The sequence below is a fragment of the Budorcas taxicolor genome, chromosome 14 (assembly GCF_023091745.1).
Source record: "Budorcas taxicolor isolate Tak-1 chromosome 14, Takin1.1, whole genome shotgun sequence".
In the NCBI taxonomy this organism is placed as follows: domain Eukaryota; kingdom Metazoa; phylum Chordata; class Mammalia; order Artiodactyla; family Bovidae; genus Budorcas; species Budorcas taxicolor.
The window spans coordinates 25957877-25972087 of record NC_068923.1 but is presented as its reverse complement, the minus strand read 5'-3'; the positions used below and the strand labels follow the sequence as shown (position 1 = coordinate 25972087).

The 14211-nt window shown below is 50.8% G+C and overlaps 1 long non-coding RNA gene across 1 annotated transcript in view; it reads left to right on the top strand.

Moving 5' to 3' along the window:
- LOC128059472 (uncharacterized) overlaps positions 1–14211 on the top strand; it is a 160772-nt gene that overhangs the window by 76231 nt on the left and 70330 nt on the right. Inside the window, exon 3 of the long non-coding RNA XR_008200594.1 lies at positions 2387–2519. This is a non-coding gene — a long non-coding RNA (uncharacterized LOC128059472). The remainder of the gene's footprint in view (positions 1–2386; positions 2520–14211) is intronic.

The window sequence follows — 14211 nt, the reverse complement described above, 5'->3', positions numbered from 1 at the left end:
GTCGGGCAGCCTCCTTAGCTGAGCTTTAGTTTTCACATCTGTAAAGTGGGAATGACAGTTGTACCTGTGGCCAGACCACCTGGGGTCCTGGTAAGTGCTCAGTGAGGTCTGGGGGAATATCCCTTAGCAAAGGGTCCCTTACCAAGTGTGCTTGTAAACGGTACCATTATGATGAATTACATCCTTAATACTTGTGGTTTTCCATAGCCCCTTTGCACGAACTCTCGTTTAATCCTGGCGGCGTAATGGGGAGATGGGATAAGTGTCATAATCCGTTCCATTTCACAGATGAAGAGACTGGGGCCCGAGAGTCACAGCCAGGTCTGGAGATGAGTGGCTGTGACTCAAACCTCAGCTTTTCCCATTGTTTGCCTTGGCTTCACTTATTCCCTGAGTCCCGACACTGAGCAAGTCACGGTGGTGAGATAGGAAGAGAGGAGACCTTAATTTCCCCTCTTATTGGGAGGAGACTGAGAAGTTAGGGCCCAGGCGTTGGCTTAAGTTCGGTACTAACGATAACTGACGTTTCTCAGGTTCATACCATGTATAACGTGCCGGGCCAAGTGCTGAGTTCTGCAAAGATTCTCACTTAACACAAAGAACAAACCTCAAGGATGAGAAACTGAGGCTCAGAGAACTGGTCACTCGCTCAGGCTCCTCACAGGACTTTTTCAGGCATAGAAGTGGGATGCCAGCCCAGGCACGCTGACAAGAGCCCACAGTCCACCAGGAAGCCGGGCTGCTGCCTTTCGTGGGTAATGAAGCGAATGCATTTTGACAATGAGGCAAAAAGTGCTTTCCTGGTCAAAATGCCGGAGCAGCGTGGGAGGCTGCCCACGGCTCAGCGTGGATGTGCTGAGGAGGGCATCTTTCTGGGTGCATGGCTAGTCAAGGGGGCCTCTCCGAGGGAGGGGGGGATTAGCCCTCTCCTGCTGGGAACTGGGACTCAGATGGATTAAACTGGCACTTCATGGGAGGAGACAGGAACTCTGAGGCTTGCAGAGCTGTTGTAGGTTGGTCCGTGATGCTAACACATCCGGAGGAGGCGTGTGACAACTGGTGGGCCTCAGAGAGGCAAGCTGGGTCCAGAGTTTTGTGGAGGAGAGAGAGGAACTTGATGGCGTGGCATCCAAGCCACCTGGCCTCCTCTCTCGGCTGGGACAGCAGTGCCCTGAGCTGCTCTGGCTTTCCAGACTCCAGGGCGAATTCCCCTTTGGAACTTGTCAGCCTTCTTTCTCCTGAGTGTGGGCTCACTGAGCCCCATCTCCTTGATGATCTGGCTGCCAGGATGTTGGGAGTTTTTGTAGGGGCAGGACAGGAAGGAGGTCTGGAAGGGAAAAGGATCACCCTGTTGTCAATGTGATGGTGGGTGCCGCACCGCCCTTTGAAGGAGAGGACAGGGTCCATGTCTGTGCCCACCTCCCCCTAGTTGGGCATTCAGCCCTGAATCCAGGGAACTTAGGAGATCCTCCCAGAGCTGGTATACCAGGGGCAGCCCCTGGTTGTGAGTTGTCCCTCACCCTGCCCCACGCTTTTGGCCTCTTCTTGTAAGCCACCTCCATTAGCAGTTAGGATAAGAACCTCTGGCCAGGCCGCAGTTTTGGTTCCCTGAGTAATGCACAATGTCCACTGATCACATGTTACTACATGACAGTGTTGGGTGCAGATAAAGCTGCAGCCAAGCTAATCTGATATAGTTCCTTGGTTCACAAACTCCCCACCGTCCGTGAAATGGGTTGGGCTTCCAGGGACTGGCCATTCTCAGAATGAAGTTGTTGGGTATGTTTCTCCTTCCCTTTTGCCCAGAATTCCTGGAATCAGATGAATGAAAAAGCTTAAGCAGGGAAGGAATGGGACTGCGATCGGTAGATGGAGGCTTGGGAGTCAGGGAAACCTAACCTGGCTGTGACCTGGGTGTTTATGTGGCTTTTGAAACTGCTACTACCAAGCCCAATCTCATAGGATCAAATGGCTTAATGCATCCAAATGTCCAGCACAGTGCTTGGCACATAATTGCTGTTGTTTTATTCACTAAGTCGTGTCTGACTCTTTGCGACCCCATGTAGCTCGCCAGGCTCCTCTGTCCACGGGATTCTCCAGGCAAGAATACTGGAGTGGGTTGCCATTTCCTCCTCCAGGGGATCTTCCCGACCCAGGGACTAAACCTGCATCTCCTGCATTGGCAGATAGATTCTTTGCCACTGAACCACCAGGGACACCTTGGCACATAGTAGCTACTCAATAAATGCCTGCCCTTCTGATGCTTCTCATTTAGCACATAGTAAAGATGCACTTATTATTTCTTTCAGTGAATGAGATGTCTCATTACCAAATTCATTTGTGTGAGCATTGACACTAATAGTTCCTTTTTCTTGTTTATTTCTAGAATCTTGTTACACCTGGGATTTTGGTGCCTTTAATCTGAGAAAAAGTACATATCCATTCAATAATCCAAAAGGACTTGAAAACTGTTCTTCTCTGAACTAAAGCTAGAATGTCATGGGATTTAAAGAATCAAGGTAAGAAATTTTCTCCTCCTGAGCCTTTTGGAACCAATCATGGCCATTGGAATTGGTGATCTCTTGCAATAAAATTTGGGGTGTGATTTCTGACCACTTCCTGTAACCCCACCCTGGTACACAAGACCCAGTTCTTAGGGTTTGTTCACCTGGACCTCGTGTCTGGGGGCAATCCCTCTGTCCCCAGCTGGAAGGGGGTTCACAGTCTCCTGGTGGATACCCCACACTTTTCCTTCTGGCTAAAGCTGGGGATGCTCGGGCCACCCAGCTGAGGTGTGTGGAGCCGGCACCAGGGAGAGACCGGGTACGTTTGGTGGGATTATGTGATCAGGTCAGCAGATCTTCGCAGGTATCCAGACGTAATCTCTTCCTCTCTCCCTGCCTCCTTGAATTGCCTGTGCCAGCTTCCAAGTCTCAGGCTGCCTGCTGGGTGAGGGTAAGAGGTTAAAACTGATGCCTTCAGGCAAACCTTGGTTTTCCTGGTTTTGCTCCTCACCTCGCTCAGCCTCGCCAAGCCTTGATTTTCTCATTTATAAAATCAGCATCCTATTAGTGCCCCAGGAGGATGTAGGTGCTGAGTGATATGGGGAGATAAAGTTTACCCTCCTGCCTTTCATGGAGGAGGAAATGCTCCGAAACAGAAGAAGGTTCTTACTTGGGTTTGTTTTCAATTCATTAATGACACCATTTCAAGGCCCTGCCAGGCAGCAGGCTGTTTCCAACTCCTTGGTCTGCGGCTCTCTCTGCCTTTCACCTGCCACCAAGTCTGCCTGGGAAAAGGCTGGTTGCGCATGCATAGCCCCTTGCCCCGAGCAAAGTTGATTTCTCCCTCCACTGGACTGGAGCCGGCAGTTGAAGGCATGCCTTTAGGATACCGTGTGATTTCCCCACCCTTCCCCGTCCCCCAGGAGTCGGAGTCGCTGCGGTCACTGGTGAGCTTGAACTACCTTACACATCCTGACGCCCCAGGCTTGAGCCTCCCGTGGTGGACACTGACAGAGCAAATGAATGAATTATTGAGGAGGAGGGTTTAGAGAGGAGAAGCCAGAGTGGGAACCAGAAGGAGAAAGCTTGTAAAGATTTAGAGTGAAGAGTGAGGTCCGTTGTCGTTTTTTTCTTCAACAAGGTGCTGTAAGGAGTAAATAGCATGATGGAAAAAGGAAAAATGAGTCTCACCACACAGCAAAGCTCTGCAAGGGTGGAGAGCTGGGTGAGAACGGAATCGGTTAGGGTCGTGCGGAGGGAATCCTCTCGTTATCTTGCCTCCTGTGTCTCACATCTCTTCCAAGTGTGTTTGGATCTCTGACCTCCTGTGGTGTTGAGGAGCCTGTGACCCTCAATAGGGATAAACACGAGGCTCATGCCTTCGGTTAAGGTGGGACACACAAAGGGACTGCCCTGCCACAGTGGTAAGACCCCACCTGCCAGTGCAGGAGAAACAAGAGACGTGGGTTTGATCCCTGGGTCGGGAAGATCCCCTGGAGAAGGAAATGGCACAACCCACTCCAGTATTCCTGCCTGGAAAATTCCATGGACAGAGGAGCCTGGCGGGCTACAGTCTAAGGGGTCTCAAAGAGTTGGACCCAACTGAGCCATTGAGCATGCACACGCTGCAGATTCACAGACATCTGGGAGGCCTGGGGAGGGGCCCTTATTCATCCCGAGAGGCTTGCTGCCTCTTGAAACTCTCGGATTATGCCTGTGAATAAGAGCTACCTGGAGCTGAGCGGCTGAGCGCTAGAGGAGCCTTTCCCCCTGCGCTCCGCAGCCCGGCGCGCTCACCTCCCCCATTTGCTTTTTCAAAACTGTATTTGGCTGTGCCGAGGCTTGGTTGTGGAACATGGGATCTCCGTTGCAGCGTGTGGGATCTATTAATAGTTCCCTGACCGGGGCTCGAACCCAGGGCCCCTGTGTTTGGGAGCATAGAGTCTTAGCTACTGGACTACCAGGGAAACCCTCCCCCAGTTCACTTTTATTTCATGAGCTAATTGCTCATTCTGGAGTCAGAAGGCCGCTGTGGAAGGTACGGCTCATAGGCCTTCCTGTGAAAGTGTGCACACCTCTTCTGGGCCCTCGAGCGCACAACCAGTCCTGAAAGCTTTGTTTCAGAAGCCCACGCTCTCGGCCCAGGCTGTCAGCTTGGGGAGCAGGAGTGTCCACGGACACACAGCCACCTCGCCCAGCATCCTCCCTGCTCCGTGAGGCACCTGCAGGGCCGGGGTGTGCTGTTTCCATGTCTAGAGAACCAGCCAGTGGGAGTTCAGGCACTGGGGCGAACGATCTGAAAGCTGGAAGAACTGTTCTGTTGATGGAGGAAAGGCTTGGCAGGCCTGTCTGGGGGTAATGGGAGAGGAATTTCCCTAGAATTCAGCTGCTGGGAGCAGACAGAGCAGGAGTGGTTGCTGAGAATCTGAGACGCGCAGTCCTGCAGGCGTCCCCGGGCAGGGCTGCTCTGTTCTCAGAGCTCCGAGAAAAGCCCAAGCTTTGTGCTTGTGCCTGAGGTCCTAGGTGTTCTGAAGATGCTGCTCTCTTCCGGGGAGCCTGTCTGCCCGCCTCCCTGCCTAGAAGTCCGCTCACCTGGGCTGCACGCCAGCGAGGGCATCCACATCCGTGGGGCTCTTTGCACTGTTCTTGCCGTGGAACAGAAGTACCAATAACCCGGATTCTACCCCAGTTCCACTTCCCAGCCCCGCTGTGACCCAGGGCAAGTCCTTTGCAGCTCTCCATGCTCTTCTGCCTCAGCTGCTGAATCTGGCTGGAGGAAACGGTCATTGAGAAGGTGTCCTTGCTGTTTGCTTCTCCCCCACCTCCCTAACCTGTTTGGCTCCCAGCCATGTTATTTTGTCTCCTCCTCGCCCCTCCTCGCGCCTGTGCACGGGGTTGCCTTCTTCCCTCTGACTATGTGTTTTCAGACTCCTCTCCCACCCCCGCCTCCCTCTGGAAACGTCTCTTGGCTCTTGATGGATCCTCCCAAACCAGCCCTCTCTGGCCATGGGTGAGAGGGTGTTCGAGGGCACCTTCCTGCCGGTCCTTGGACGCCAGCCAGCCCTGGGCTTTAGCCGTACGGTATGTATGTCAAGATTGCTTCCTTTATTCAGTGTCCATGGTATCAAAAGAACTCCTGACCCACTCGGAACTCTCCCCTCGAAACAGAAACAGATTCTCAAAACACCTCTGCTGCTGGCCTGTTTTACTATTGCTGTTTCTTGTGGTTTCATAGTGAGATTTTTGGCTCATTGCATTTGACCTGGTGTTTATTTTTAGTTGTGAAGACAGAGTTCAATTAGTGTCAAAACGTGAGGGCAAATGCAGAGGAGGGATTTGTAAGTCTAGGGGAAAATGTGCCTAATTTTGTTTCTTCTGATAACATCTGTCACACCAGCAGACGCTGAGCTTCCTCGGTGCTGCTTATGATGGGCTTTGCAGAGGCAGCAAGTCCAAGCCACCCCCAAAAACGAAAGCACGTCTGGGTCTCTTTCACTGTGGTTTATCCCGCAGCTGGCCACAGAGCTGAGTACTGACCACAGTTATCATTACGAGTGACAATTATTATAATTAATATTTGAGTAAAGGCCAGCCTTTGGAACCTTCAGTTCTTTTTTTATAAGGTTTTTTTTTTTTTTTTAATGTGGACCACTTTTAAAGTCTTTATCAAAGTTGTTATGCAGTGTTGCTTCTGTTTTCTATTTTGGGTTTTTTGGCATGTGAAATCTTAGCTCCCCCAAAAAGTGTTAGTTGCTCAGGTGCTCTTTGTGACCCCGTGGACTGTAGCCCACCAGGCTCCTCTGTTCATAGAATTCTCCAGGCAAGGAGACCAGAGTGGGTTGCCATGCTTTTCTCCAGGAAATCTTCTCGACTAAGGGGTCGAACCTGGGTCTCCCACATTACGGGCAGATTCTTTACCATCTGAGCCACCAGGGAAGCCCACTTAGCTCCCCAACCAGTGATCAAACCCTCACCCCCTGCATTAGAAGATGGGGTCTTAACCCCTAGACTGTCAGGGAGGTCTTATCATCTGCCCCATGGGTTTGGTGTCCTTCTGTCTCCAGAAGCAGCATGCAACTTCCTTGAACATCAGTTTGTCTCCCCGGATCATGACAGATTCTAGGTCTCGCTCCCTCTTTGGCCGCAGCTTTTGGCACCATGACATGCTCGGGAAATGTCCTCTTAGATTGCCCGCGTTTTTGGACACAGAGTTGGGGTTAGAATGTCAGATATCAGGCACAGAGTGCTCTTCCTGCAAGGGCTCCCCAGTCTGCTCTGGGATCTGGGAGGAAAGTAAGGTCCGCTTGCTTAAGACTTTACAGTTGATAGAAGTCCTTTCTTCGATCCCATAGCTGTTCTCTGAGAACCTGCAGTGCGCCATTGTGCAGAGTGCCTGCAATAAAGGACTAAAATCACCATTCTTGCTCTGAAGGAAATCCGGAGGTGGAGGCTGGCTTTATGGATTCCTGTTGTTCCCGTGCGTTCATGTCCATCCCGTCCAATTCAGATGTCAAACCGTAATCCCCAGTGTAATGGTGTCAGGAGGTGGGGCTTTGGGGAGGTGGCTGGGTCCTAAGGGTGGAGCCCTTACAATGAGATTAATGTTCTTATAAGAAGAGGCAGGACAAGGGAGAGTCTTGTCTCTCTTTGCTCTCCGAGCTAGGCGGACATAGCCAGAAGACAGTCTTCTACACCAGGAACTGAGCGGGCTGCACCTTGGCCTTGGACTTCCAGCCTCCCGAACTGTGAGGAATCAGTTTCCATTGTTTTCAGCCACCCTGACTGTGGTCTCTTGGTATAGCAGCCTGAGCAGACGAGCCACCTGTATTTCACAGATGAGTGAATCGGAGACTCAGAGCAATCGTGCTGCTGTGAGTGCCCTGCTGGTTGACGGTGGGTCTCACAGAAGCGCATGGATCTTCTGAATCCAGGCCCCTGAACCTGCTCCCCTCCCACCACCGTCTCCCACCACCCCGCCACTCTACCTGCGCCGATCTGCAGTCATGTCTGGGCTTTCTCTTTGCTGCTTCTCACTGCTCCATCTGTCTTTCCATCCTCTTTCCTCTCCTCCCGTCTCCTCCTTTTCTCTGCTGTCTCTCTTTTCCCTTCTTCCAGCTCTTTTCCTTTTGAAGAAGAGGATCTTTCTCTAAATATTACCTTTTTTTTGGTGAAAGGGACCTGATGATAAGGGGGCTGTGTTCCTGCTCTGCCGGGTGGTGTCTGTCTTGGCGAATCCACCTCCCCAGCACCTACCGTGGTGACTGCCATGATGTAGCAATGTCCTCCTGCCCTCCCGCCCTCCTCCACTTTCCTGATGTGAGCCAGGCTCTGCGCTCATCCATAGGAGAAAGCAGAGGAGGAAAAAACTGTCCTGGGGAGAAACACTGTATTCAAACCCCTGTTTGCACAGCCTTGTGGATGGGATGTTTAGGTACCCTCCAGACCCCCAGATTCATAGACTGAAGCCCTAACCTTGAGGGCAGCTGTACTGGAATTAAGGGAGTAATTAAGGTTAAATAAGGTCATCAGGGTGGGACCCTGTTCTGATAGGATTAGTGTCTATGTAAAAAGAGACACCAAAGACCTCCTCTCCATCTCTGTCATGTGAGGACAGGGCAGGAAGGCCACTGTTTGCATGCCAGAGCTGGAGTGCTACCAGACACCAAATCAGCTGGACCCTTGACCTTGGACTTCTCCAGAACTGTTGTGTGAGCCACAAAGCCTCTGGTGTTTTGTTATGGCAGTCTGGGCTGACCAAGCCACACGGTGGATACACGCCTCAGATCACAGGCTGCAGGCTGGTTTGACTGCCTTGACTCCACAGTCTCTGGTGTTGAGATGAGGCTGTTGCCTTTGAACCTTCCCAGCTCCTAGTGTTTAAAACTAGGAGCCCAAACCGAGTTCTCGTCCTGCCCTGTCTGTATCCTGATGTTCAAGGTTTCCCTGAGCTGGGCTGAATTCTTTGTTTTCTCCCTTCTTCCTTGCTAAGACATAATCAGGTGTATATACTGAACTCTCTTGTGGTCATAGCACCAGCTTCCTGGAAGCAGAGGCACCTCTGGACGCCTGGTCTTGCTTTTTGTGATCCAGTGGGCTGCCTCCCTTTTAAGATGCTCTCCCCATATTCTAGAAGATTGTTCATCTTGTTAGTCGTTTGTACATTCTACTGGTCAATCAGTTTGCCTCCGAAGTGCTAAGTAGTAGTTACTCTAACAGCTCCTATTAGGCACCACCAATACGGTCCACCAGTAAGGAGTGAGAGTAGTGTGTGTAGTATGGTGAAGGTACTGCTACTAATACTACCAGTAATAATAGTAAAAATAATAATAGCTCAAATGTATTATCCACAGGTTCCCAGCACTTTACATATATTATCTCATCTGCTCTTCAGAGCATACAAGGAAATAGGGATTAACCAACATGCCGGAGACAGCAAATGAGAGCATCTCCCCTTGGAATGGATACGAAGCACACACCAGCATATTCACGCTTTGTGCTTTTGCACAATCTCAAGCTCTTTTCCTTTTTAAACTTGAGGCTAATGTTTAGAATCTTTTACTAATGAGAAGACTGTCAGCTAAAATGATGTAAGTGCCACACATCACCAGTAACTCCATCCTGGTATGTCTCTTCGTGCCTCTGACCACGTCCCCACACACCACCTGTTCCCTCAGGGGACCTCCCAGCTTGAGCTCCTGGTTTTCTCCGGGACTCACCCATCATTTTCTGCTCCCGTGGGACCTAGGGATACCTGGTGGAACTGAACAGAGTCTGAGATCCAGCAGGTTTTATCCTTGGTCTGTAATGGAGTGAATGACAGAGCCCCACAAGGCACACAGCTCTCTAGCTCCCTGACTGGCTCTGGGTGCAGGTGGCTTTCAGAAAGCCTGAACTGCCAAGGCTCTGGGCCCTTGTTCTTGCTCTTGGTATTATTGCCTGGTCTGCTGAAAATTCACGTTCTTTGGCCTCTAGCCGTTTTCTCCCCAGTCTTATCTCTCTTCTGCAGCTAGTTGTAATGGGTACCTTTATGAAGTGGGTACCATTGTTGGATGCAAGGCATCCAGTGGAAATTTTTTTCCCCTCCAAAGGTGGCAACCATAAGACTAAGGGATCCACCTGTCCCAGCATCATACAGTGTTTGGCCGCAAGGACTCAGAGGGGCATTTTCCTGCAGTTGAAAAGCAGAGACACCTGGCTTCATTCCTGTGGGAAATGAAAAGCGCTTAGTCGCTCAGTCGTGTCTGACTCTGTGACCCCATGGACTGTTGCCCGCCAGGCTCCTCTGTCCATGGGATTCTTCAGGCAGGAATACTGGAGTGGGTTGCCATGCCCTCCTCCAGGGGATCGAACCCAGGTCCCCCACATTGCAGGCGGATTCTTTACCATCTCAGCCACCAGGAAAGCCCGGGAAATCAGAAAGGGGACTTTAAAAAAAATGCTGGGTTAAGGAAAAGTTTCATGAAAATAGAAGTAAGAGGAAAAAAAGGAAAACCAATCTAAGTGTCACCCTCTCCGAGCTGCCTTCTTCGCTGAGTATCAGCCCTGCCCCTGTTGGAGCTGGAGGGACTTGGGAAAGTGGCTGGCCATGGTGGGGATGGGGTGAGGGTCGGTCATGGAGGTGGGGGAGGGCCACTGCACAGAAAACAGTAAAGGAGATGGGAGCCTGGGTCTCTGCTTTGCCACTTGCCAGCCCTGGGCTGGGATGAAGGCTTTAGGCACTTCTGAGTCTCGGTTTCCTGTTCTGAGGACCAAATGACATGATTGTCTGTGACTCGTCTAAGTCACTGAAGATGCTCCACCCACAGGCACTGTGCTGAGGAATTTATTGGCCATTTGCTTTGGGTCTTTGAACTTCATTCTCCTCACCATTAATTGAAAGCAGAGGACTGGACGGCTGCCCCGGCCAGTCTGTCCCTCCCAGCTTACACATTTCACTTTCTCGCCAGTTCCCTTTTCAGACTGATAAATTTTTTTAAACTACAGTCTGTACATGAGTTTGAGTAAACTCCAGGAGTTGGTGATGGTCAGGGCCTGGCATGCTGCAGGCCATGGAGTCACGAAGAGTCAGACACGACTGAGCAACTGAACTGAACTGAACCGAACTGACAGTCTCTACAGACCATACCTTTGTTTAAGTTTCATTAATTTTTACCTGAAGTCCTTTTTCTGTTCCAGCATCCCATCCAAGATACTATATTACATTTAGTTATTGTTTCCTTGGGCTTCCCAGGTGGTGCTGGGAAAGTGGTAAAGAATCCGCCTTGCCAATGCAGGAGACATGAGATGCAGGTTCGATCCCTGGGTTGGGAAGATCCCCTGGAGGAGGGCATGGCATCCCACTCCACTGTTCTTGCCTGGAGAATCCCATGGACAGAGGAGCCCAGCAGGTTACAATCCCTAGGGTCGCATGGACTCAAACACCACTGAAGTGACTTAGCATGCACGCACTCATTATGGTTCCTTAGGCTCCTCCTTTGAAAAGGCTTTTTCAAACTTTTCTTGTTTTTGATGACCTTGATAGTTTTGGGGAGTACAGGTCAGGTATTTTATGGATGGTCTCTCTTAGGATCTGTCTGATGTTTTTCTCATTATTAGTCTGAGATGATGGGCTTGGGGAGGAAGACCACAAGGGTAAAGTAACCTTGATCACCTGGCTATGGTACTGTTTGTTAGATTTCCCCACCATAAAATTACACACCCCTGCCCCAATTCCTCATCATGCTCGGAAGTATGTCACACCTCTGGAATGGGACGTTTTGCTTCACCTCAGGGGTGGAGTATTTACAAAAATTGTCTGGAATTCTCCGTGGGAGATTTTTCTCTTCTCCCCTGTTTATTTATATCCATATGAACTGGTGGTTTGTTTGTTTGAATAGATTTTGGATTCTAATTCAATACGACTTTATGTTCTTGCTCAATGTTTATCAGCTTTGGCCTTTGGTAATTTCTTCAGCTAGCTCCTGGGTCCTTCTGATATACCCCCATCATTGTAAGGGGATTTGTTTTTGGATTTTTTTGTGGGTTTTTTTTGTGCATTTCCTTACTTTCTGGCACTACAAGATGCTCCAGGTTCATCTTGTATATTTCCTGCCACAGTCCTAGGATCAGCCATTTCCCTAAGGAGCCCTGGTTTGCTTTATTGGAGCGTGGTATTAGAAATCAACAAATGGGTTTGAGATGTGCTCATTGCTGCTGGGGTATCACTGCTTCTAGGCCCGCTTAGCTGACAGAGCAATGAGATATGTGTGAATGTCCTAACCCATGTGTATATGTATACACACACGTGTAAATATTTCCATAGATACCCATCGTATCCATGTTAAGCTAACCATGAATTCATCCTGATGTTCCAACTCGAATCCATAACTACTCCATACACTTTTGGACAAACTTATTTTTGCCTGCATTGGCTGGCAAGAGGCAGTACTGAAGAGTGACTTCTGCAAGTATACCCGAGCACAGGGCGGTGCCCTGGGAACACTGGACTTTTCCTTCTGGGGCAGCGTGGTCTCGTGAACAGAAGTCAAGAGTTGGATGCACCTTCACAGAGACTTGGAAACATGTCCTGCCTAGAATTCTCGCACACCAGGCCGCTATGTGCCCTTCCTGGCCTCTGGGCTTTCTGTCCTCCTGTGAAGCCTTCGCTGTTCTCCCTCCCCTCCCATATTTCCCCCACTACATATGTTCACCCCCGACACACTCCTAGAGTACCCTGGGCTTACCCCATCAGATAAGGACCCACTTTATAAAACTCTCTACCTGTCCACTCCTCCCAAGTAGACCACATCCTTGAGGGGAGCAGCATGTCCCCCAGGCAGTCCCTTACACAATCCCCCCAAACCAAAGCAGAGTTCAGTTTTGAAGTTGGTTGGGGGAACAAAGCAGTGGATGAGACACACATCCTTGCCTTGTGGAATGTGTTGTTGTTGTTGAGTCCCTAAGTCAGTCTGACTCCCTGTGACCCCATGGACCACAGCATGCAAGGCTCTTCTGTACTCCATCTCCTGGAGTTTGCTCAAATTCATGTCCATTGAGTCAATGATGCTATCTAACCATCGGATCCTCTGTCACCCCCTTCTCCTCCTGCCCTCAGTCTTTCCCAGCATCAGAGTCTTTTCCCATGATCTGCTGTTCACATCAGGTGGCCAAAGTCCTGTGGCCTTGATAGACACAAATGGGAATGAAGGAATCCTCATACAATACAGAATCCCCTACCTCATTTACTTTTTGGCTGGGTCAGGGTCTCAGACAGCTGTCTACAGGGGCCAGGCAGGCGATATAAATAATGACGTGGGCCTTGTGGGCAGTCAACAGGGATTGGTGGGCAACTGGAAGGCATACATGGCTGATGAAGAGCCAGGATGTATATTGTGACACTCTGGCCTGGCCACCTGCCTTAGTTCGCATCCTGCCTGGTGGGCTGAGGTCTGTGCCTGACCAGTTGTTCCTAAGTTTTTTGACCATCTTCCCTATGCCTGCCCAGTGTAAAGGGGTCGGTGCCTACTCCACGGCTGCTGATTGTGGTCCTGGACAACCGCTGGCCCAGTGTGGCCAGATCTCACTATTCCAGGGAGACCGGAAGTGGGGCAGGTGGGAGGGTCTTGCCCCGTTCTGTTCACTTCTGTTCATTCCTGATTTTCATGGTAGCAACACTTCCCCTGGCAGCGGCACTCAGTCCCAATACCAATAGTTGCTTCCAGTTTACAGGGATTTTTTTTTTTTTTTTTTTTGGCCCCCACTCCCTGAACCAGCCTCACTGACTGCTCTAGAGATGACACCCCCAGCTGGGGCTCCCCCAGGCTCCCCAGGCTTCTCAGTTCTGATAACTCTACCCCATGCCCCATCCCTAAAAAGGTGTGCTTGCTCTCTCTGCAGCCCCTACTTCTCAGATACCTCGGAGTCTCCCTCTTGTCTTTTCAGTAAATGGTCCATCCTTTACCTGAAATTCAGCGGGTATGTTTCCTCTTTCCTTGTTGAGCCTTGATGAATACGCAAGGTGTATTTCTGTATTTCCGAGCCTGTTGCTTTGAGGCCCAGACTGCCGCCACCCCCCACCCCCACCCCCACCCCCTGCCCACCGCCCACCTGCAGCCCTGTGCCCGGAAGCTCTATGTCTGACGCTCGCTGCTTGCCCACAACCACGGCCACTCCCAGGGGGCTTGCTGGTGCCCCCTTTCCACAGCCTGCTGCGCCTGGAGGTGATGCTTTGGGTTTTCCATGATGAGCACCGACCGGTCCCCAGGGTGCGCTGGGCTTCTCTGTGTCTCCAGGGGCATGCGCCTGTGCTCAGTGGAAACAGCTTTGTCAAAATAAGCCGGGGCTGTGCTGATAGGGGGAAGTGAGGCTGGCCTGAGGAGAAAACATGGGCTGGGTGATTCCTGGGGGGTTTCCTCCGTGCCAGTGCCCTGCACAAGGCTGCCTCTGCTGTGCATGCTGGACCCCTGACTCCCCCACGTCCCTGTCATACCCGAGAATCTCTTGCTCCCTCCCCGCATTAGAGCTGCTCACTCAACAGTGTGCCTTCAAAACCAGCTTTTCTGCACAATCTTCCCCTGGGCTCTGAACTCACCATCCTGACCTGACACATCGACGGTCCTTTTGTCACCCTGATGCTGAAACTTTATGTTTTTCAGGGTGTGATGTGATTGATTATAAATCATGCTAGTCCTCACGAGCTCCCAGTTGATCACGATCATTGTGATGCTCA